Below are 21361 nucleotides of genomic sequence, written 5' to 3'. Positions count from 1 at the left end.
AGCTTCCATCAGGCTGTCAGAGGGTCTGTGACCCACACGAGTTCAAGAGCCATTCTGAGGGCCCCTCCCCTCTGCAGGTGTCACCTCCCCACTTTCCTCCCCTCCCTCTACCCACCCCCAGGACACTTTTCTCTTTCATTCACTCAGATTGTTTAAACATGATGCAATGTATATTCGTACATCTTTCTTGAACTCATTAGACAAGGTTTAATTTTTTAAGACAAGTGAGGCTGTGAAATCAACCAAACTTCCGTGTTTTTTCTATTACCCTTTTTTTCCTGCCTGACAATATTAAACAGGTCCACCTCTGGCTCGGGATGTGGAACAGCAAATTTACAAACCCATGTGGATGCTTCATCCCCCAAACCGTGTTCTGTGACCTTAAATTAATTTCCAGCTAAATTTTCTTGCTTTTTCATTCTTAATTTGGCATTTAGTGTGGACTGAATTCGAATACATTGAGGACCCCTGCTCGGTCCCATGGTCTGGGGTGGTGGGAATTCTTGGAGAGGTAACACTTCAGATAGCAGAGGGGAGGTGCCTCTGAGAAGTTGCTTCAACCTCAGAAACATGCAGGGAAGGAAAACTCTCGCCAGCTCAAGTTTCATCCAAGTGAACTCTGAGATGTGTTAACAAAATGTTTTTATTTCTATTTTTAAATGAAATGCATTGTTAGGTACTTGCATGAAACCTCGAAAGGCATTTACGTTCTTTGCTTTAACTCTTCCTTTGTGGCCACAGAAAGCGGGTAGGAAGGATGAACCGAGAACGGGCGCAGCAGACACAGCCCGGGCATCGTGCGGAGCCTGCGGCCCCGAGCCCGCCTGAGCGACGGTCAGTAGTCGTCGTAGTTGATGCTGGCTCCGTGCCTGAAGCCCTAGGGGCTCCAGGGACCGATCGCAGCATCCTCATCGTGGTGGCGCTGGTGGTAATCGTAGCAGTCGTGCCCATTCCGACCTCTGTTTAGCCAATGGGTGATGGCATCCTCAAATTTCTGCAGGAAAAGAGGATGAGAGGGGATGAACGTAAGGACACCGTTTCCCAGAGAACATCTTACTGACGCTGTTTCTCTGGGATCTTTCTTCAACGAGGAACAACCCCTCCTAAGAATAACTCCTGCCACAAGGACCTACTGTACAGCACAGGGAGGAATTATATTCCCTATCTTGTAATAACTTATAAGGGAGAAGAATCTGAAAAAGAATATATGTATAACCGAATCACTTTGCTGTATACCTGAAACTAACATAACATTGTAAATCAACTCTACTTCAATAGAAAACAATAAATCATCGTTTTTTAAAAAGACCAACTCCTGGCTACAGCATCCCTGGGCCAGAGGTCAATACTAACCAGCTGGAGAACGCTGCTGAAAGCTTTCTCCCCCAAAGGAGTACACACCCCTACCCGTGAACACGTCTGTCTGTGAGTTCTAAATATACCCCAGACTTCAACAGTTTTCTCTTTTTCAGTCAAGAAAATGGACCCCTGCCCAATACAGTAACAGCTGGGCCTGTCCCCAGGCGCTGGGCATCTGATGTGGCAGACGCTGACCCCCTCCCCGTCCCGCCCGGGCTTCGTGAACGTGGTGCATGAAACCACTTTGCAGCCTCGGGGCAGGGAATTTGGACACGTCTGGCGGTGACACTCTCACACCTGTCGTGTTGCTCAGACAGGCCCGGATGCAGTGATTCAGGCCACAAACGCTTACTACGTGGGCACGATTCAACCCTCATCCCCGTCTACTCACTCGGCCTGGGGCTCCAGACTCCTCTGACCCTCCCCCAGTCCCTGCCTTGAAAAGGAAACAGCTTGCTTGTCTCACAATACTGCAGTTTTTCCCATAGTGAAGTAGTCTCCTTCCTTGGTTTTTCTCATTTTATAATCTTGTTTGAGGTTTTGGCTTAACATATTTTTTTTCCAAACAATTTGTAAAATATTTTATGAATACAGAAATAATGCAGACACATTTAACAAATGTGTATGTGAGAGGGAGACAAAGAAAAAGGGAGAGATTTCCATTGCCGAAGGCAACCACTACTGACATTTGGATGCATTTCCTTCTAGTCTCTTCTATGCATCATATTTAGTTATTATACCCTTACTTGATCCCCATTTTTATTCTGGTTTTGTCACCAGTCATTATTTTAGCCATTTCCCCATGTCAAACTCTTAACACCCATTTTCTTGAACTGCAAATACAGATAATCAAGGAAATGCAAATTACTAAACTATGATATGGCACTTTATCAAAGAAGTAAATTTATTTGTTTTAAAATTTTTTCAGTGGCAATACCAGATGCTGCTGAAGATCTGAGAATAGTGGGGCTCTCACGCATGACTTATGGGAAGATGAAATTTGCTGGTACTTAACGACCGTGACGTGTGATTCTATCTTTTGGCCCAGTAACTCCACTGGACAAAATGATACTAAGTAAGGAGAAAACTACACAGGAAGATGCAAATAACAGTACCTGCCTTTTGGGTTGTTGTGAATGTTAGGTAATTCATATAAGTATGAGACCCGTGCCTGGCACAGTTTGGCTCTAGGTGCTTAGTGATTTGCACAGCAAGAAAATTATATTTGAGTAGCAAAAAGATAATTAGGGAACAACTGGTATAGCCAACGGTTAGGACTGGGAAGGAAATTATACAGCTACAGGATTGCATGCTATGCAGCCATTAAAAAGGATGTTTCTGAAGAGTTTACTTTTGTTCGCCTCTTGCAGTATTTTGTATACACCCTCCATTCACAATATGAGCCATGAGCCCGTTTGGAAAAACCCTTCCAGTTCCCCCCTGGAAGATGCCACCCTCCGTCCACTCCCTGGCTGGGGCAGTGAGCTGTGCTCTCCACATCAGGCCTCACTCAGCACAGCCCTGCCCATCACCCTGCAGACTCGCTCCGGGCCAGTGGAATCTCACACCTTAACTCCGCCGCTGGCTGACCTGTACCTGGTCCCCGGCTGGGAGTCGGGGATGATAAGCAGTCTTTTTCCTTCATTCGGTGAATATGTCCATTCATGCTACCTGGACACATGAACCGAACCGTACTTCCTGCAAATGCATTGACAAATTTTCCCAGGAGCATCTGCAAAGACCCGTCTCTCTTTAAAAGACGCTTTGCATCTCTTTCCAATATCCTCATGGGTCTTTGCATCGATCTTGCTGTTTCTGACATTTTTTGGGAGGCAAAGTTGAAAATGTTTTGGGAGGGGGTGAGTTATTTTTAAAGACACCCAGGCAAAACGGACCAGATACATTAAAAGAGTCCCTAAGAACACCAGACTATCGATGAATTTAAGTCCCAGCCAATTTGGGCGGGGAAGTCTCTGGATCTCTGCTTCCAAAACCTGATGGGAGAGATTCCCATCTGGGCACACTGGGATGGAAAATTCTAGCTAATACTCTTACCTGGTCATATTGGCGGTAAGAGGGGGCAGGGAGGAGGTGGACCGTGTCATCATGGAGGTAACAGGGGGCAGGGAGGCGGTTGACCGCGTCATAATGGAGGTAAGAGGGGGCAGGGAGGACGTGGACCCTGTCACTGTAGAGGTAAGAGGGGGCATGGAGGAGGTGGACCCTGTCACTGTGGAGGTAAGAGGGGGCACGGAGGAGGTGGACCCTGTCACTGTGGAGGTAAGAGGGGGCACGGAGGAGGTGGACCCTCTCACTGTGGAGGTAAGAGGGGGCAGGGAGGAGGTGGACCCTGTCACTGTGGAGGTAAGAGGGGGCAGGGAGGAGGTGGACCCTGTCACTGTGGAGGTAAGAAGGGGCACGGAGGAGGTGGACCCTGTCACTGTGGAGGTAAGAGGGGGCAGGGAGGAGGTGGACCCTGTTATGGGGGGTCAGAATGGGGCAGCGAGGAGGTGGACCCTGTGATTGTGGAGGTAAGAGGGGGAAGGGAGGAATTGGACCCTGTTATGGGGGGTCAGAGGGGGGCAGCGAGGAGATGGACCCTGTTATGTGCAGTGAGAGGGGGGCAGCGAGGAGGTGTACCCTGTTACGGGGGGTGAGAGGGGGGCAGCGAGGAGGTGGACTCTGTCATAGTGGAGGTAAGAAGGGGCACGGAGGAGGTGGACCCTGTCATAATGGAGTTAAGAGGGGGAAGGGAGGAGGTGGACCCTGTTATGGAAGGTATTCGGAGGGCAGGGAGGAGGTAGACTCTGTTATGGGAAGTCAGAGGGGGGCCGGGAGGGGGTGGGACCTGTTATGGGTGGTCAGAGGTGGGCAGCGAGGAGGTGGACCCTGTCATTGGGGAAGTAAGAGGGGGAAGGGAGGAGGTGGACCCTGTTATGGGGGGTCAGAGGGGGGCAAAGAGGAGGTGGACCCTGTTATGGGGGGTCAGAGGGGGGCAGTGAGGACGTGGACCCTGTCAGTGTGGAGGTAAGAGGGGGCACGGATTAGGCGTACCATGTTATGAGGAGACAGAGGGGGGCAGCGAGGAGGTGGAACCTATTATGGGGGGTCAGAGGGGGGCAGCAGGAGGTGTACCATGTTCAGGGGGGTTAGAGGGGGGCAGCGAGGAGGTGGTGTATGTCATAGTGGAAGTAAGAAGGGGCACGGAGGAGGAGGAGGTGGACCCTGTGATAATGGAGGTAAGAGAGGGAATGGAGGAGGTAGACCCTGTTATGTGAGGTCAGAGGGGGGCAGGGAGGAGGTAGACCCTCTTATGGGAAGTCAGAGGGGGGCAGGGAGGGAGTGGACCCTGTTATGGGGTGTCAGAGGGGGGCAGCGAGGAGGTGGACCCTGTCATTGTCGAGGTATGAAGGGGCATGGAGGAGGTGGACCCTGTCACTGTGGACGTAAGAGGGGGCACGGAGGAGGTGGACCCTGTCACTGTGGAGGTAAGAGGGGGCACGGAGGAGGTGGACCCTGTCACTGTGTAGCCAAGAGGGGGCACGGAGGAGGTGGACCTTGTCACTGTGGAGGCAAGAGGGGGCACGGAGTATGTGGACCCTGTCACTGTGGAGGTAAGAGGGGGCACGGAGGAGGTAGACCCTGTCACTGTGGAGGTAAGAGGGGGCACAGATGAGGTGGACCCTGTCATAATGTAGGTAAGAGAGGGAAGGGAAGAGGTGGACCCTGTTATGGGGGGTCAGAGGGGGGCAGCAAGGAGGTGGACCCTGTGATTGTGGAGGTAAGAGGGGGAAGGGAGGAGGTGGACCCAGTTATGGGGGTCAGAGGGGGGCAGCGACGAGGTGTACCCTGTTACGGGGGGTGAGAGGGGGGCAGCGAGGAGGTGGACTCTGTCATAGTGGAGGTAAGAAGGGGCACGGAGGAGGTGGACCCTGTCATAATGGAGTTAAGAGGGGGAAGGGAGGAGGTGGACCCTGTTATGGAAGGTAAGCGGAGGGCAGGGAGGAGGTAGACTCTGTTATGGGAAGTCAGAGGGGGGCCGGGAGGGGGTGGGACCTGTTATGGGTGGTCAGAGGTGGGCAGCGAGGAGGTGGACCCTGTCATTGGGGAAGTAAGAGGGGGAAGGGAGGAGGTGGACCCTGTTATGGGGGGTCAGAGGGGGGCAAAGAGGAGGTGGACCCTGTTATGGGGGGTCAGAGGGGGGCAGTGAGGACGTGGACCCTGTCAGTGTGGAGGTAAGAGGGGGCACGGATTAGGTGGACCATGTTATGAGGAGACAGAGGGGGGCAGCGAGGAGGTGGAACCTATTATGGGGGGTCAGAGGGGGGCAGCAGGAGGTGTACCATGTTCAGGGGGGTTAGAGGGGGGCAGCGAGGAGGTGGTGTATGTCATAGTGGAAGTAAGAAGGGGCACGGAGGAGGAGGAGGTGGACCCTGTGATAATGGAGGTAAGAGAGGGAATGGAGGAGGTAGACCCTGTTATGTGAGGTCAGAGGGGGGCAGGGAGGAGGTAGACCCTCTTATGGGAAGTCAGAGGGGGGCAGGGAGGGAGTGGACCCTGTTATGGGGTGTCAGAGGGGGGCAGCGAAGAGGTGGACCCTGTCATTCTCGAGGTATGAAGGGGCACGGAGGAGGTGGAACCTGTCCCTGTGGAGGTAAGAGGGGGCACGGAGGAGGTGGATCCTGTCACTGTGGATGTAAGAGTGGGCAGGGAGGAGGTGGACCCTGTCACTGTGGAGGTAAGAGGGTGCACGGAAGATGTGGACCCTGACACTGTTGAGGTAAGAGGGGGCACGGAGGAGGTGGACCCTGTCATTGGGGAGGTAAGAGGGGGCACGGAGGAGGTGGACCCAGTCATTGTGGAGGTAAGAGGGGGGCAGGGAGGAGGTGGACACTGTCATAGTGGAGGTAAGAAGGAGCACGGAGAAGGTGGACCCTGTCATAATGGAGGGAAGAGGGGGAAGGGAGTAGGTGGACCCTGTTATTGGAGTTCAGAGAAGGGCAGGGAAGAGGTAGACCCTGTTATGGTGGGTCAGAGGGGGGCAAGGAGGGGGTGGACACTGTTATGGGGGGTCAGAGGGGGGCAGCGAGGAGGTGGACACTGTCATAATGTAGGTAAGAGAGGGAAGGGAGAAGGTGGACCCTGTTATGGGAGGTCAGAGTGGGGTAGGGAGGGGGTGGACCCTGCTATGGGGGGTCAGAGGGGGGCAGCGAGGAGGTGGACTCTGCATAGTGCAGGTAAGAAGGGGCACGGAGGAGGTGGACCCTGTTATAGTGGAGGTAAGAGGGGGCACGGAGGAGGTGGACCCTGTCATTGTGGAGTTAAGAGGGGGAACGGAGGAGGTGGACCCTGTCGCTGTGTAGGTAAGAGGGGGAACGGAGGAGGTGGCCCCTATCACTGTGGAGGTAAGAGGGGGCACGGAGGAGGTGGACCCTTTCATTGTATAGGTAAGAGGGGGCAGCGAGGAGGTGGACCCTGTGATTGTGGAGGTAAGAGGGGGAAAGGAGGAGGTGGACCCTGTTATGGAGGGTCAGAGCGGGGCAGCGAGGAGGTGTACCCTGTTAAGGGGGGTTACAGGGGGGCAGCGAGGAGGTGTACCCTGTTACAGGGGGTCAGAGGGGGCAGCGAGGTGGTGGACTCTGTCATAGTGGAGGTATGAGTGGGCACTGAGGAGGTGGATCCTGTCACTGTGGAGGTAAGAGGGGGCACCGAGGAGTTGGACCCTGTCACTGTGGAGGTAAGAGGGGGCATGGAGGAGGTGGACCCTGTCACTGTGGAGGTAAGAGGCGGCACGGTGGAGGTGGACCCTGTCACTCTGGAGGTAAGAGGGGGCACCGAGGAGTTGGACCCTGTCACTGTGGAGGTAAGAGGGGGCATGGAGGAGGTGAACCCAGTCATTTTGTAGGTAAGAGGGGGCAGGGAGGAGGTGGACCCAGTCATTGTGGAGGTAAGAGGGGGGCAGGGAGGAGGTGGACACTGTCATAGTGGAGGTAAGAAGGAGCACGGAGAAGGTGGACCCTGTCATAATGGAGGTAAGAGGGGGAAGGGAGTAGGTGGACCCTGTTATTGGAGTTCAGAGAAGGGCAGGGAAGAGGTAGACCCTGTTATGGTGGGTCACAGGGGGGCAGCGAGGAGGTGGACACTGTCATAATGTAGGTAAGAGAGGGAAGGGAGGAGGTGGACCGTGTTATGGGAGGTCAGAGTGGGGTACGGAGGGGGTGGACCCTGTTATGGGGGGTCCGAGGGGGGCAGCGAGGAGGTGGACTCTGCATAGTGCAGGTAAGAAGGGGCACGGAGGAGGTGGACCCTGTCATTGTGGAGGTTAGAGGGGGCATGGAGGAGGTGAACCCAGTCATTTTGTAGGTAAGAGGGGGCAGGGAGGAGGTGGACCCTGTCATTGTGAAGGGAAGAGGGGGCATGGAGGAGGAGGACACTGTGATTGTGGAGGTAAGAGGGGGGCAGGGAGGAGTTGGACCCTGTCACTGTGGAGGTAAGAGGGTGCACGGAAGATGTGGACCCTGACACTGTGGAGGTAAGAGGGGGCACGGAGGAGGTGGACCCTGTCATTGTGGAGGTAAGAGGGGGCATGGAGGAGGTGAACCCAGTCATTTTGTAGGTAAGAGGGGGCAGGGAGGAGGTGGACTCAGTCATTGTGGAGGTAAGAGGGGGGCAGGGAGGAGGTGGACACTGTCATTGTGGAGGTAAGAGGGGGGCAGGGAGGAGGTGGACCCTGTCATTGTGGAGGTAAGAGGGGGCACGGAGGAGGTGGACTCTGTCATTGTGGAGGTAAGAGGGGGAAGAGAGGAGGTGGACTCTGTCATGGGGGGTCAGAGGGGGGCAGGGAGGAGGTGGACCCTGTCATTCTGAAGGTAAGAGGGTACACAGAGGAGGTGGACCCTGTCATTGTGGAGGTAAGAGGGGGCAGCGAGGAGGTGGACCCTGTGATTGTGGAGGTAAGAGGGGGAAAGGAGGAATTGGACCCTGTTATGGGGGGTCAGAGGGGGGCAGCGAGGAGATGGACCCTGTTATGTGCAGTGAGAGGGGGGGCAGCGAGGACGTGTACCCTGTTACGGGGGGTGAGAGGGGGGCAGCGAGGAGGTGGACTCTGTCATAGTGGAGGTAAGAAGGGGCACGGAGGAGGTGGACCCTGTCATAATGGAGTTAAGAGGGGGAAGGGAGGAGGTGCACCCTGTTATGGAAGGTAAGCGGAGGGCAGGGAGGAGGTAGACTCTGTTATGGGAAGTCAGAGGGCGGCAGGGAGGGCGTGGACCCTGTTATGGGGGATCAGATGCGGGCAGCGAGGAGGTGGACCCGGTCATTGTGGAGGTAAGAGGGGGAAGGGAGGAGGTGGACCCTGTTATGGGGGGTCAGAGGGGGGCAGCGAGGAGGTGGACCCTGTTATGGGGGGTCAGAGGCGGGCAGCGAGGACGTGGATTCTGTCATAGTGGAGGTAAAAAGGGGCACGGAGAAGGTGGACCCTGTCAGTGTGGAGGTAAGAGGCGGCACGGAGGAGGTGGACCCTGTCAGTGTGGAGGTAAGAGGGGGCACGGAGTGGGTGGACCCTCTTATGGGAGGTCAGAGAGTGGCAGCGAGTATGTGTACCCTATTAAGGGGGGTTTGAGTGGGGCAGCGAGGAGGTGGACTATGTCATATTGGATGTAAGAAGGGGCACGGAGTAGGTGGACCCTTTCATAATGGAGGTAAGAGAGGGAAGGGAGGATGTGGACCCAGTTATGGGAGGTCAAAGGGGGGCAGCGTGGAGGTGGACCCTGTTATGGGGGGTCAGAGGGGGGCAAAGAGGAGGTGGACCCTGTTACGGGGGGTGAGAGGGGGGCAGCGAGGAGGTGGACTCTGTCATAGTGGAGGTAAGAAGGGGCACGGAGGAGGTGGACCCTGTCATAATGGAGTTAAGAGGGGGAAGGGAGGAGGTGGACCCTGTTATGGAAGGTAAGCGGAGGGCAGGGAGGAGGTAGACTCTGTTATGGGAAGTCAGAGGGGGGCAGGGAGGGCGTGGACCCTGTTATGGGGGATCAGAGGCGGGCAGCGAGGAGGTGGACCCTGTCATTGTGGAGGTAAGAGGGGGAAGGGAGGAGGTGGACTCTGTTATGGGGGGTCAGAGGGGGGCAGCGAGGAGGTGGACCCTGTCATTGTGGAGGTAAGAGGGGGCACGGAGTCGATGGACCCTGTTACTGTGGAAGTAAGAGGCGGCACGGAGGAGGTGGACCCTTTCACTATGGAGGTAAGACCGGGCACGGAGGAGGTGGACCCTGACACTGTGCAGGTAAGAGGGGGCAAGGAGGAGGTGGACCCTTTCATTGTGGAGGTAAGAGGGGGCAAGGAGGAGGTGGACCCAGTCATTTTGTAGGGAAGAGGGGGCAGGGAGGAGGTGGACCCAGTGATTGTGGAGGGAAGAGGGGGCTTGGAGGAGGTGGACCCTGTCATTGTGGAGGTAAGAGGGGGCACGGAGGAGGTGGACTCTGTCATTGTGGAGGTAAGAGGGGGCACGGAGGAGGTGGACTCTGTCATTGTGGAGGTAAGAGGGGGAAGAGAGGAGGTGGACTCTGTCATGGGGGGTCAGAGGGGGGCAGGGAGGAGGTGGACCCTGTCATTGTGGAGGTAAGAGGGCACACAGAGGAGGTGGACTCTGTCATTGTAGAGGTAAGAGGGGGCAGCGAAGAGGTGTACCCTGTTACGGGGGGTGAGAGGTGGGCAGCGAGGAGGTGGACTCTGTCATAGTGGAGGTAAGAAGGGGCACGGAGGAGGTGGACCCTGTCATAATGGAGTTAAGAGGGGGAAGGGAGGAGGTGGACCCTGTTATGAAAGGTAAGCGGAGGGCAGGGAGGAGGTAGACTCTGTTATGGGAAGTCAGAGGGGGGCAGGGAGGGCGTGGACCCTGTTATGGGGGATCAGAGGCGGGCAGCGAGGAGGTGGACCCAGTCATTGTGGAGGTAAGAGGGGGAAGGGAGGAGGTGGACCCTGTTATGGGGGGTCAGAGGGGGGCAGCGAGGAGGTGGACCCTGTTATGGGGGGTCAGAGGCGGGCAGCGAGGACGTGGATTCTGTCATAGTGGAGGTAAAAAGGGGCACGGAGAAGGTAGACCCTGTTATAGTGGAGGTAAAAGGCGGCACGGAGGAGGTGGACCCTGTCAGTGTGGAGGTAAGAGGGGGCACGGAGTGGGTGGACCCTCTTATGGGAGGTCAGAGAGTGGCAGCGAGGATGTGTACCCTATTAAGGGGGGTTTGAGTGCGGCAGCGAGGAGGTGGACTATGTCATAGTGGATGTAAGAAGGGGCACGGAGTAGGTGGACCCTTTCATAATGGAGGTAAGAGAGGAAAGGGAGGATGTGGACCCAGTTATGGGAGGTCAAAGGGAGGCAGCGAGGAGGTGGACCCTGTTCTGGGGGGTCAGAGGGGGGCAAAGAGGAGGTGGACTCTGTCATTGTGGAGTTAAGAGGGGGCACGGAGGAGGTGGACCCTGTCATTATGGACATAAGAGGCGGCACGGAGGAGGTGGACCCTGTGATTGTGGAGGTAAGAGGGGGCAAGGAGGAGGTGAACCCTATCAGTGTGGAGGTAGGAGGTGGCACGGAGGAGGTGGACCCTGTCATAATGGAGGTAAGAGAGGGAAGGGAGGAGGTGGAGCCTGTTATGGGAGGTCAGAGGCGGGAGGGAGGAGGTAGACCCTGTAATGGAGGGTCAGAGTGGGGCAGGGAGGGGGTGAACCCTGTTATGGGGGGTCAGAGGGGGGCAGCGAGGAGGTGGACCCTGTCATTGTGGAAGTAAGAGGGTGCAGGGAGGAGGTGGACCGTGTCATAGTGGAGGTAAGAGGGGGCAGGGAGGAGGTGAACCCTGTCATTGTGGAGGTAAGAGGGGGAAGGGAGGAGGTGGACCCTGTTATGAGGGGTCAGAGCGGGGCAAAGAGGAGGTGGACTCTGTCATTGTGGAGGTAACAGGGGGCACGGAGGAGGTGGACCATGTCACTGTGGAGGTAAGAGGGGGCACGGAGGAGGCGGACCCTGTCACTGTGGATGTAAGAGGGGGCACGGAGGAGGTGGACCCCGTCACTGTGGATGTAAGACGGGGCACGGAGGCGGTGGGCCCTGTCACTGTGGAGGTAAGAGTGGGCAGAGAGGAGGTGGACCCTCTCACTGTGGAGGTAAGAGGGTGCACGGAGGAGGTGGACCCTGACACTGTGGAGGTAAGAGGGGGCACGGAGTAGGTGGACCCTGTCATTGTGGAGGTTAGAGGGGGCATGGAGGAGGTGAACCCAGTCATTTTGTAGGTAAGAGGGGGCAGGGAGGAGGTGGACCCTGTCATTCTGGAGGGAAGAGGGGGCATGGAGGAGGAGGACACTGTGATTGTAGAGGTACGATGGGGCAGCGACGAGGTGGACCCAGTCATTGTGGAGGTAAGAGGGGGGCACGGAGGAGGCGGACCCTGTCACTGTGGATGTAAGACGGGGCATGGAGGAGGAGGAGGAGGTGGACCCTGTGATAATGGAGGTAAGAGAGGGAATGGAGGAGGTAGACCCTGTTATGTGAGGTCAGAGGGGGGCAGGGAGGAGGTAGACCCTTTTATGGGAAGTCAGAGGGGGGCAGGGAGGGAGTGGACCCTGTTATGGGGTGTCAGAGGGGGGCAGCGAAGAGGTGGACCCTGTCATTCTCCAGGTATGAAGGGGCACGGAGGAGGTGGAACCTGTCCCTGTGGAGGTAAGAGGGGGCACGGAGGAGGTGGACCCTGTCACTGTGGAGGTAAGAGGGGGCACGGGGGACGTGGATCCTGTCGCTGTGTAAGTAAGAGGGGGCACGGTGGAGGTGTCCCTGTCATAGTGGAGGTAAGAGGGGGAAGGGAGGAGGTGGAGCCTGTTATGGGGGGTCAGAGGGGGGCAGGGAGGAGTTGGACCCTGTCTTGTGGTGGTCAGGGGCCACGGATAAGCTAAGAAGGTGGTGATCGTCCTGGGGAGGGTGCCGATTAAGGGGTGTGGGAAGGACCGCCTAATCTGAGCTATAGTTCCCCTTTTGTTCCTAACTCACGTTGTGTCCAGGAGGTGACTTTCTACCCCTGTGTCCATTGTCCTCACATGGAAACGTGAGAGTACGTCACCTGTTTCTTTCCGGGCGACGTCAGGCTCCACCCCGCACACTCTCTAGAGCGGCTGGTCCCACAGGCTCTGTGTGCGGCGCTGAGGACTTCATGGCACAGACTGTGGTGATCCGCATCCTGGGTTCACCGTCCAGCTGGAGAAACGTCTGTCACACCATCACCTGTGTGATTGATAATTTTCCCAAAGAAGATGCCTTGGATGCCTTAAATAAATAAAAAATAAAGTGTTGATATCTTTTTCAATATAGCTGCTTTCATTTGTAATCTTGTGTATTTTCTGTATTAAAAACCATTATTCTTAGAAGAGATTTCCTAGACACACAAAAATGGTAAAGACCGTATGATTTTCAATCAATGATCAAATGGGAGCCTCTAGGAGCGGGGGCAGATTAGAGAGATAACCTGAGTCCTCAATGCTCCAGTGGGAGTAGATGAGCTGCTGAATGTGAGTTTTAAAAATCTGTTTAAAATGCATCCCTTAGATGATACGAAAGCAAGGAATCTGCAGAATCCCAAAATGAAGCGAAAGCAGACTTTGCCTGGAGGATTCTGCAGAATCCTGTAGAGCCTGTGCTTCTCTGAAGGCTGCCTGGCATCAGAATAGGAGACAAAGCCCGGGTCAGATGCCCCCTATCAGACTGAGCCCCCAAAAGGCTCCACCTTGATGAGGGGAAGTGACAAATTAACCCATCACAGTGCCAAGGGCACTTAGGATGCTTTGGGTGGGAGTGGATGGGTGGGTGGGGAGAGGGCACCAGGAGAACAGGGACCACGAAGGATCCCTGTTTGGTAGACGCCCACCCCCCAGCCCTGGCCCCTGAACTTTAGGCCACTAGCAACAAGAAATCCAAGTGCTGGCTGGAAGAATCCAACTTAACTCAGGCTTAACATTGCGTGCAGCAACGAACACCCAACACAGCAAAAAATCAAAATAAATAAATAAATTTAAAAAAAAACAAAAAACAGCTCCAAGGAAAATGAGTACATCATGGTTAGAAATTACATGACATCAAGGAGGCGAGACACCATGAGTGAGAAGCAACGGGTGGCAGCTAGAAATAGAGCCGCAACGACTTCAGATGGTGGAAATAAAGTTTAATACCTTTAAGGAAATGAAAGGGAAACTTGAAAATCTGAACAGATAACAAGACAGAACTAAGCACATTTGAAAAAGGGAAAATAGTGACATTTATACACCTGAATAAAGTTCAAGAAATAATAGGCTGGGGAAGAAGGAACATTCAAAGAAACAGAATTTTCCAAAGTTGTTGAAAGACACCAACCCTCAGATTAAGAAGCCCAAAAAACCCCAAGCAGTATAAATATATAGACACAGATATAAGTAACAAAGGTGGGTCTGTTATAAAAGACAGCTGGAGAGGACGGTGTCCCCTCCCCACAGGAAAGACAGGTTATAATGAAAGCCTTCACATCAACAGTGGAAACCACAAGGCTATATGATAGTATCTTCAAAGTGCTGATTAACTCAAGCAAGAATTCTATAGCGAGTAAAACAAGGGAAAGTGTGAAACTTGGGAGTTTACCATCAAAGGACCCTCACTAAATGGATTCTGGAGGATGGAGTTAAAGCCAAAGGAAAATGAGCTCAGATGTGTGGCCTGACTCTGAAGGAGAAATAGTGAACCAAGCGGCTTTGTGACACCTAATCAAACCAGCAACTATAAATGAAACAACGGTAACTTATGGGGAAATAAAGCAGACTCGATTTAAAATGCCAAGTTACTGTAGGTTATAAATTGGGAGGGGAGGTTGCAGAATAAAGTATTTTGGGGTCCTTGTATTGTCCAGGACAAGACTATGGCTATTGATTACTGGTAACTTGTTAAATATGGATTAAATGGGCAAACACTAATAGAACAGACCCAGTGTAACCTTCAAAAGAAGTGAAGGGAAAAGAATAAGTGAAGGAAAACAAACAGTCCAAATGAAGGCAAGACAAGAGGAAAAGGGGGAGAGGAACACGTAAAATGGGACAAGTCAAAATTCAAAATGTGATGTTAGAGATAAAACCAAATCACAAAGGACTTCCCTGGAGGTCCAGTGGTTGAGACTTTGCCTTCCAATGCAGTGGGTGCAGGTTCAATCCCTGGCCAGGAAACTGAGATCCCGCATGGGATCTTTTGGCATGGCCAAAAAACCAAAACATAAAACATAAGCAATATTGTAGCAAATTCCATAAACACTTTAAAAATGGTCTACATCAAAAAAAAAAATCTTAAAAAAAAAAGAAACCAAATCATAAATCTCAATACACGTAAGTGGACTAAATTCTCCTGTTCAGACCTTAAGAGTTATACCCTATTTTAAAAACAAAACAAATTTCAGCTATGTACTCTTTGCAAAAAACACACCTAAAGCACGCAGAAAGATAAAAGGCCCAACTATGGAAAAGACAGACCAGGCAATTAGTAACCAACAGGAGGCAAACTATAGTCATATTAATAGCAAAGGAGAATTCAGGCAAAAAGCATCATTAGAAATAAGGAAATTTGCTGCAGAACAATAAGTGATTCCATTCACTGGGAAAATGTATCGATTCTAGATGTGTGTCCCATGGGAATTTGTGTATAGCCTCATGCGAAGCCAGACTGACAGAATTAGAGGAAAAACTTGTCCAATCCATTGTCATGGTAGATTTTAACACACTTATCAGTAATCGGTAGATCAAATGAACCAAGAAAATTAGTAAGAAAATAGAAGATGTGAACAGTGTCACCATTGGGCTTGAGCTAATGCACTTGACTGCATCTGATGTCTGGAAAAGACACATTCCTTTCAGGCACACATGAACACGTGCTGGTTTGGCACACGCTCAGATGTAAAGCTGACCTTGGTATACTTCAAAGAATTATGATCAGACTACATTTTTTAAAAACCGCAATGCAATTAAGTTAGAAAACAAAGCCAATAAGATCATTAGAAAAATTCATTCACTTGGAAATTTCATAACACTTGTAATCGGCTCAAGGGTCAAAGGAGAAATTATCACTGAAATTAGACAAATTCATCATCTCACTTTTCACATCAAACTCATGGGATGCAATTCTTGAAAGGAAACTTAGAATAGTAAGAATTGGCCTTTGAAAAAAATAAGGCTCAAAATTGAGCTAAGATCTAACAGAAATCAAAGACCCACAGGTGCAGAAGGAAGGCAATTAAGAGAACAGAAATTTGTGAAATAGAGAAGCACATCAACAAGGCAAAAACTACATGTTTGAAAAGACAAGATTCATTTTGTTTAAAGGCACAAATGAAATGGAGTGAAAAACACCATAACCACAGATGTTACTGAGAAAAAAAGATAAGATCCTGAGACCAACTCTCAACACCCTTCAAATTTTCATATAATTGATGACTACTGAGAAAGATAGAATTTAGCAAAACAGATTCAAGGAGAGAAACGAAGCCAGAATAATCCTTTACCTGTAAAAGAAATGCATGCAATGGTCAAAACTTTTACCATGAAGAAAACACCACATGCAAATGGCTTTATCAGAATGCTCCCAAACATTCAGGAAGCAGATAATTCCATTCTTACGTGAAGAAATAATAAACAATTCATTTTAAGAAACCAGCATAAGCCGGACAACCAAACTGACAAAAACGGAACGGGAAAGAAAACTACAGCCCAATCTTCCTCATGGACACGGATGCAAAAATTCTCAACAAATATCATCCAACCAGATCCAACACTGAAAAAAAAAAATCATGATCAAGTTAGTTTTTATTCCAGGAATGAGACTGATTAATATGAAAATGTATTACTAGAACTGTTGTTAATTAACAGATTTAAAAGGATATGTTATCTCAACAGATAAAGAAACTAGAATTCAGCATCCATATATGACATTTAAAGTTTTTCTTAGCATATTTTTCAAAGAATAGTAATTTCCTTAACTTGACAAAAGACGTCGACCAAGAACACCCAGCAAACATACTTTATGGAGAAGCACGGCAACATTTAAGGTGAGGAATAGAGTGAAGACGTCCTTTCCATCACGCCCACCCCGCCTCCCCCTCAACGCTGCACTGGCGTTTGCGGCTGCCCCAGAGGAGTGAAGAAAAAGAAACGAAAGTTTTCATGGAACCCTGTTACCCAAGCTCTCACTGCTCGCCACAGGACAGGCCAATAATCAGGAGACGAGTTGCTGGGCAAAGAATAACGACTTCCTTCGGAGAGCCCCCAAACCCAGAAGACGGTGGGCTCGTGCCCCCAGGAGCCGTCTTGCCTGCGGCAGCAGTCGGGCTCCTTTTATACTACAAGGGGCGGGACTAAAGCCAAGCACTTCCTGGTTCCCGTCAGCCTCCGGAGGGGAGGTGTTCATTTCTCCCTCCTGCAGTCATTCACAGGTGGGCCTGCTCAGGAGGTTTCTTGGGAGCTAAACACACAGGTGTTTGAGCTGAATGCTCATTTACCTTCATCTCTCGGAGGCAAGGGTCCGAGATGGGCCATTGTGTGGAATTTAAGCTTATCGGCTTAAATTAACTTGTAAGAGAATACAAAATGTTCTTCCCTATTACAACTCTACGTTATATCAAAATGTAGAGTAGTACAACTGATGTGGAAAACATGTGTGGTGATTCCCCGAAAAATTAAACAGAGTTACCATATGATCTAATAATTCCACTTCTGGGTATATCCCCCAAAGAACTGAACGTGGGGACATGAAGAGATGTTTACAGACCCGTGTCCACAGCATTACTCACAACAGCCAGGAGGTGGAGGCAACCCAGTGTCCGCTGATGGATGATGGATAAACAAAACGTGGGCTACACACAAAATAGAATATTATTCAGCCTTAAAAAGGGAGGAACTTCTGACACCTGCTATAACATGGATGAACCTTGAGGACATTATGCTCAGTGACATAAGCCAGTCACCAAAGGACAAATACTGTGTGTCTGATTCCACTCATATGAGATCCCCAGAGGAGTCAAATTCACCGAGACAGGAAGTGGATGGTGCGTACCAGGGGCTGGGGGAGGGGATGGGGAGTGAGTGTTTAATGGAGACAGAGTTTCAGTTTGGGGAAGATGAAATGATTCTGGACGTAGACGGTGGGACGGTTGTACAACAAGGTGAATGTACTTAATGCCACTGAACTATACATCTAAAACTGCTTAAAATGATGGATTTTATGTTGTGTACATTTTACCACAAAGTTTTAAAAGTTGTAAGGATTCCAAAGGATTGTCCACAAACACTGGTCTCCTGATGCTGGTAGGAACTTCCCACCAAACCCAGGGGTTTATCATCTGCAGCTTGTGAATGAGGATGTGTTTCAGAGACTATATGCAAAATCACCTATCATTTTTCTGAGAAAGCTTCCATCAGGCTGTCAGAGGGTCTGTGACCCACACGAGTTCAAGAGCCATTCTGAGGGCCCCTCCCCTCTGCAGGTGTCACCTCCCCACTTTCCTCCCCTCCCTCTACCCACCCCCAGGACACTTTTCTCTTTCATTCACTCAGATTGTTTAAACATGATGCAATGTATATTCGTACATCTTTCTTGAACTCATTAGACAAGGTTTAATTTTTTAAGACAAGTGAGGCTGTGAAATCAACCAAACTTCCGTGTTTTTTCTATTACCCTTTTTTTCCTGCCTGACAATATTAAACAGGTCCACCTCTGGCTCGGGATGTGGAACAGCAAATTTACAAACCCATGTGGATGCTTCATCCCCCAAACCGTGTTCTGTGACCTTAAATTAATTTCCAGCTAAATTTTCTTGCTTTTTCATTCTTAATTTGGCATTTAGTGTGGACTGAATTCGAATACATTGAGGACCCCTGCTCGGTCCCATGGTCTGGGGTGGTGGGAATTCTTGGAGAGGTAACACTTCAGATAGCAGAGGGGAGGTGCCTCTGAGAAGTTGCTTCAACCTCAGAAACATGCAGGGAAGGAAAACTCTCGCCAGCTCAAGTTTCATCCAAGTGAACTCTGAGATGTGTTAACAAAATGTTTTTATTTCTATTTTTAAATGAAATGCATTGTTAGGTACTTGCATGAAACCTCGAAAGGCATTTACGTTCTTTGCTTTAACTCTTCCTTTGTGGCCACAGAAAGCGGGTAGGAAGGATGAACCGAGAACGGGCGCAGCAGACACAGCCCGGGCATCGTGCGGAGCCTGCGGCCCCGAGCCCGCCTGAGCGACGGTCAGTAGTCGTCGTAGTTGATGCTGGCTCCGTGCCTGAAGCCCTAGGGGCTCCAGGGACCGATCGCAGCATCCTCATCGTGGTGGCGCTGGTGGTAATCGTAGCAGTCGTGCCCATTCCGACCTCTGTTTAGCCAATGGGTGATGGCATCCTCAAATTTCTGCAGGAAAAGAGGATGAGAGGGGATGAACGTAAGGACACCGTTTCCCAGAGAACATCTTACTGACGCTGTTTCTCTGGGATCTTTCTTCAACGAGGAACAACCCCTCCTAAGAATAACTCCTGCCACAAGGACCTACTGTACAGCACAGGGAGGAATTATATTCCCTATCTTGTAATAACTTATAAGGGAGAAGAATCTGAAAAAGAATATATGTATAACCGAATCACTTTGCTGTATACCTGAAACTAACATAACATTGTAAATCAACTCTACTTCAATAGAAAACAATAAATCATCGTTTTTTAAAAAGACCAACTCCTGGCTACAGCATCCCTGGGCCAGAGGTCAATACTAACCAGCTGGAGAACGCTGCTGAAAGCTTTCTCCCCCAAAGGAGTACACACCCCTACCCGTGAACACGTCTGTCTGTGAGTTCTAAATATACCCCAGACTTCAACAGTTTTCTCTTTTTCAGTCAAGAAAATGGACCCCTGCCCAATACAGTAACAGCTGGGCCTGTCCCCAGGCGCTGGGCATCTGATGTGGCAGACGCTGACCCCCTCCCCGTCCCGCCCGGGCTTCGTGAACGTGGTGCATGAAACCACTTTGCAGCCTCGGGGCAGGGAATTTGGACACGTCTGGCGGTGACACTCTCACACCTGTCGTGTTGCTCAGACAGGCCCGGATGCAGTGATTCAGGCCACAAACGCTTACTACGTGGGCACGATTCAACCCTCATCCCCGTCTACTCACTCGGCCTGGGGCTCCAGACTCCTCTGACCCTCCCCCAGTCCCTGCCTTGAAAAGGAAACAGCTTGCTTGTCTCACAATACTGCAGTTTTTCCCATAGTGAAGTAGTCTCCTTCCTTGGTTTTTCTCATTTTATAATCTTGTTTGAGGTTTTGGCTTAACATATTTTTTTTCCAAACAATTTGTAAAATATTTTATGAATACAGAAATAATGCAGACACATTTAACAAATGTGTATGTGAGAGGGAGACAAAGAAAAAGGGAGAGATTTCCATTGCCGAAGGCAACCACTACTGACATTTGGATGCATTTCCTTCTAGTCTCTTCTATGCATCATATTTAGTTATTATACCCTTACTTGATCCCCATTTTTATTCTGGTTTTGTCACCAGTCATTATTTTAGCCATTTCCCCATGTCAAACTCTTAACACCCATTTTCTTGAACTGCAAATACAGATAATCAAGGAAATGCAAATTACTAAACTATGATATGGCACTTTATCAAAGAAGTAAATTTATTTGTTTTAAAATTTTTTCAGTGGCAATACCAGATGCTGCTGAAGATCTGAGAATAGTGGGGCTCTCACGCATGACTTATGGGAAGATGAAATTTGCTGGTACTTAACGACCGTGACGTGTGATTCTATCTTTTGGCCCAGTAACTCCACTGAACAAAATGATACTAAGTAAGGAGAAAACTACACAGGAAGATGCAAATAACAGTACCTGCCTTTTGGGTTGTTGTGAATGTTAGGTAATTCATATAAGTATGAGACCCGTGCCTGGCACAGTTTGGCTCTAGGTGCTTAGTGATTTGCACAGCAAGAAAATTATATTTGAGTAGCAAAAAGATAATTAGGGAACAACTGGTATAGCCAACGGTTAGGACTGGGAAGGAAATTATACAGCTACAGGATTGCATGCTATGCAGCCATTAAAAAGGATGTTTCTGAAGAGTTTACTTTTGTTCGCCTCTTGCAGTATTTTGTATACACCCTCCATTCACAATATGAGCCATGAGCCCGTTTGGAAAAACCCTTCCAGTTCCCCCCTGGAAGATGCCACCCTCCGTCCACTCCCTGGCTGGGGCAGTGAGCTGTGCTCTCCACATCAGGCCTCACTCAGCACAGCCCTGCCCATCACCCTGCAGACTCGCTCCGGGCCAGTGGAATCTCACACCTTAACTCCGCCGCTGGCTGACCTGTACCTGGTCCCCGGCTGGGAGTCGGGGATGATAAGCAGTCTTTTTCCTTCATTCGGTGAATATGTCCATTCATGCTACCTGGACACATGAACCGAACCGTACTTCCTGCAAATGCATTGACAAATTTTCCCAGGAGCATCTGCAAAGACCCGTCTCTCTTTAAAAGACGCTTTGCATCTCTTTCCAATATCCTCATGGGTCTTTGCATCGATCTTGCTGTTTCTGACATTTTTTGGGAGGCAAAGTTGAAAATGTTTTGGGAGGGGGTGAGTTATTTTTAAAGACACCCAGGCAAAACGGACCAGATACATTAAAAGAGTCCCTAAGAACACCAGACTATCGATGAATTTAAGTCCCAGCCAATTTGGGCGGGGAAGTCTCTGGATCTCTGCTTCCAAAACCTGATGGGAGAGATTCCCATCTGGGCACACTGGGATGGAAAATTCTAGCTAATACTCTTACCTGGTCATATTGGCGGTAAGAGGGGGCAGGGAGGAGGTGGACCGTGTCATCATGGAGGTAACAGGGGGCAGGGAGGCGGTTGACCGCGTCATAATGGAGGTAAGAGGGGGCAGGGAGGACGTGGACCCTGTCACTGTAGAGG

General features: G+C 50.8%; 1 long non-coding RNA gene across 1 annotated transcript; it reads right to left on the bottom strand.

The window, feature by feature from the left end:
• Positions 1–625: 625 nt before the first annotated feature.
• On the bottom strand, positions 626–17112 carry LOC130708814 (uncharacterized). The gene is made up of 3 exons (XR_009009203.1): positions 16579–17112; positions 12462–12664; positions 626–994 (listed from the first exon to the last, which is right to left on the bottom strand). It is a non-coding gene; the product is annotated as an uncharacterized LOC130708814 (long non-coding RNA).
• Positions 17113–21361: the final 4249 nt, after the last annotated feature.

Source organism: Balaenoptera acutorostrata, chromosome 9, assembly GCF_949987535.1.
Source record: "Balaenoptera acutorostrata chromosome 9, mBalAcu1.1, whole genome shotgun sequence".
Lineage (NCBI taxonomy): Eukaryota > Metazoa > Chordata > Mammalia > Artiodactyla > Balaenopteridae > Balaenoptera > Balaenoptera acutorostrata.
Note: the sequence above shows the minus strand (reverse complement) of the source record. Positions and strands in the feature narration are given on the sequence as shown.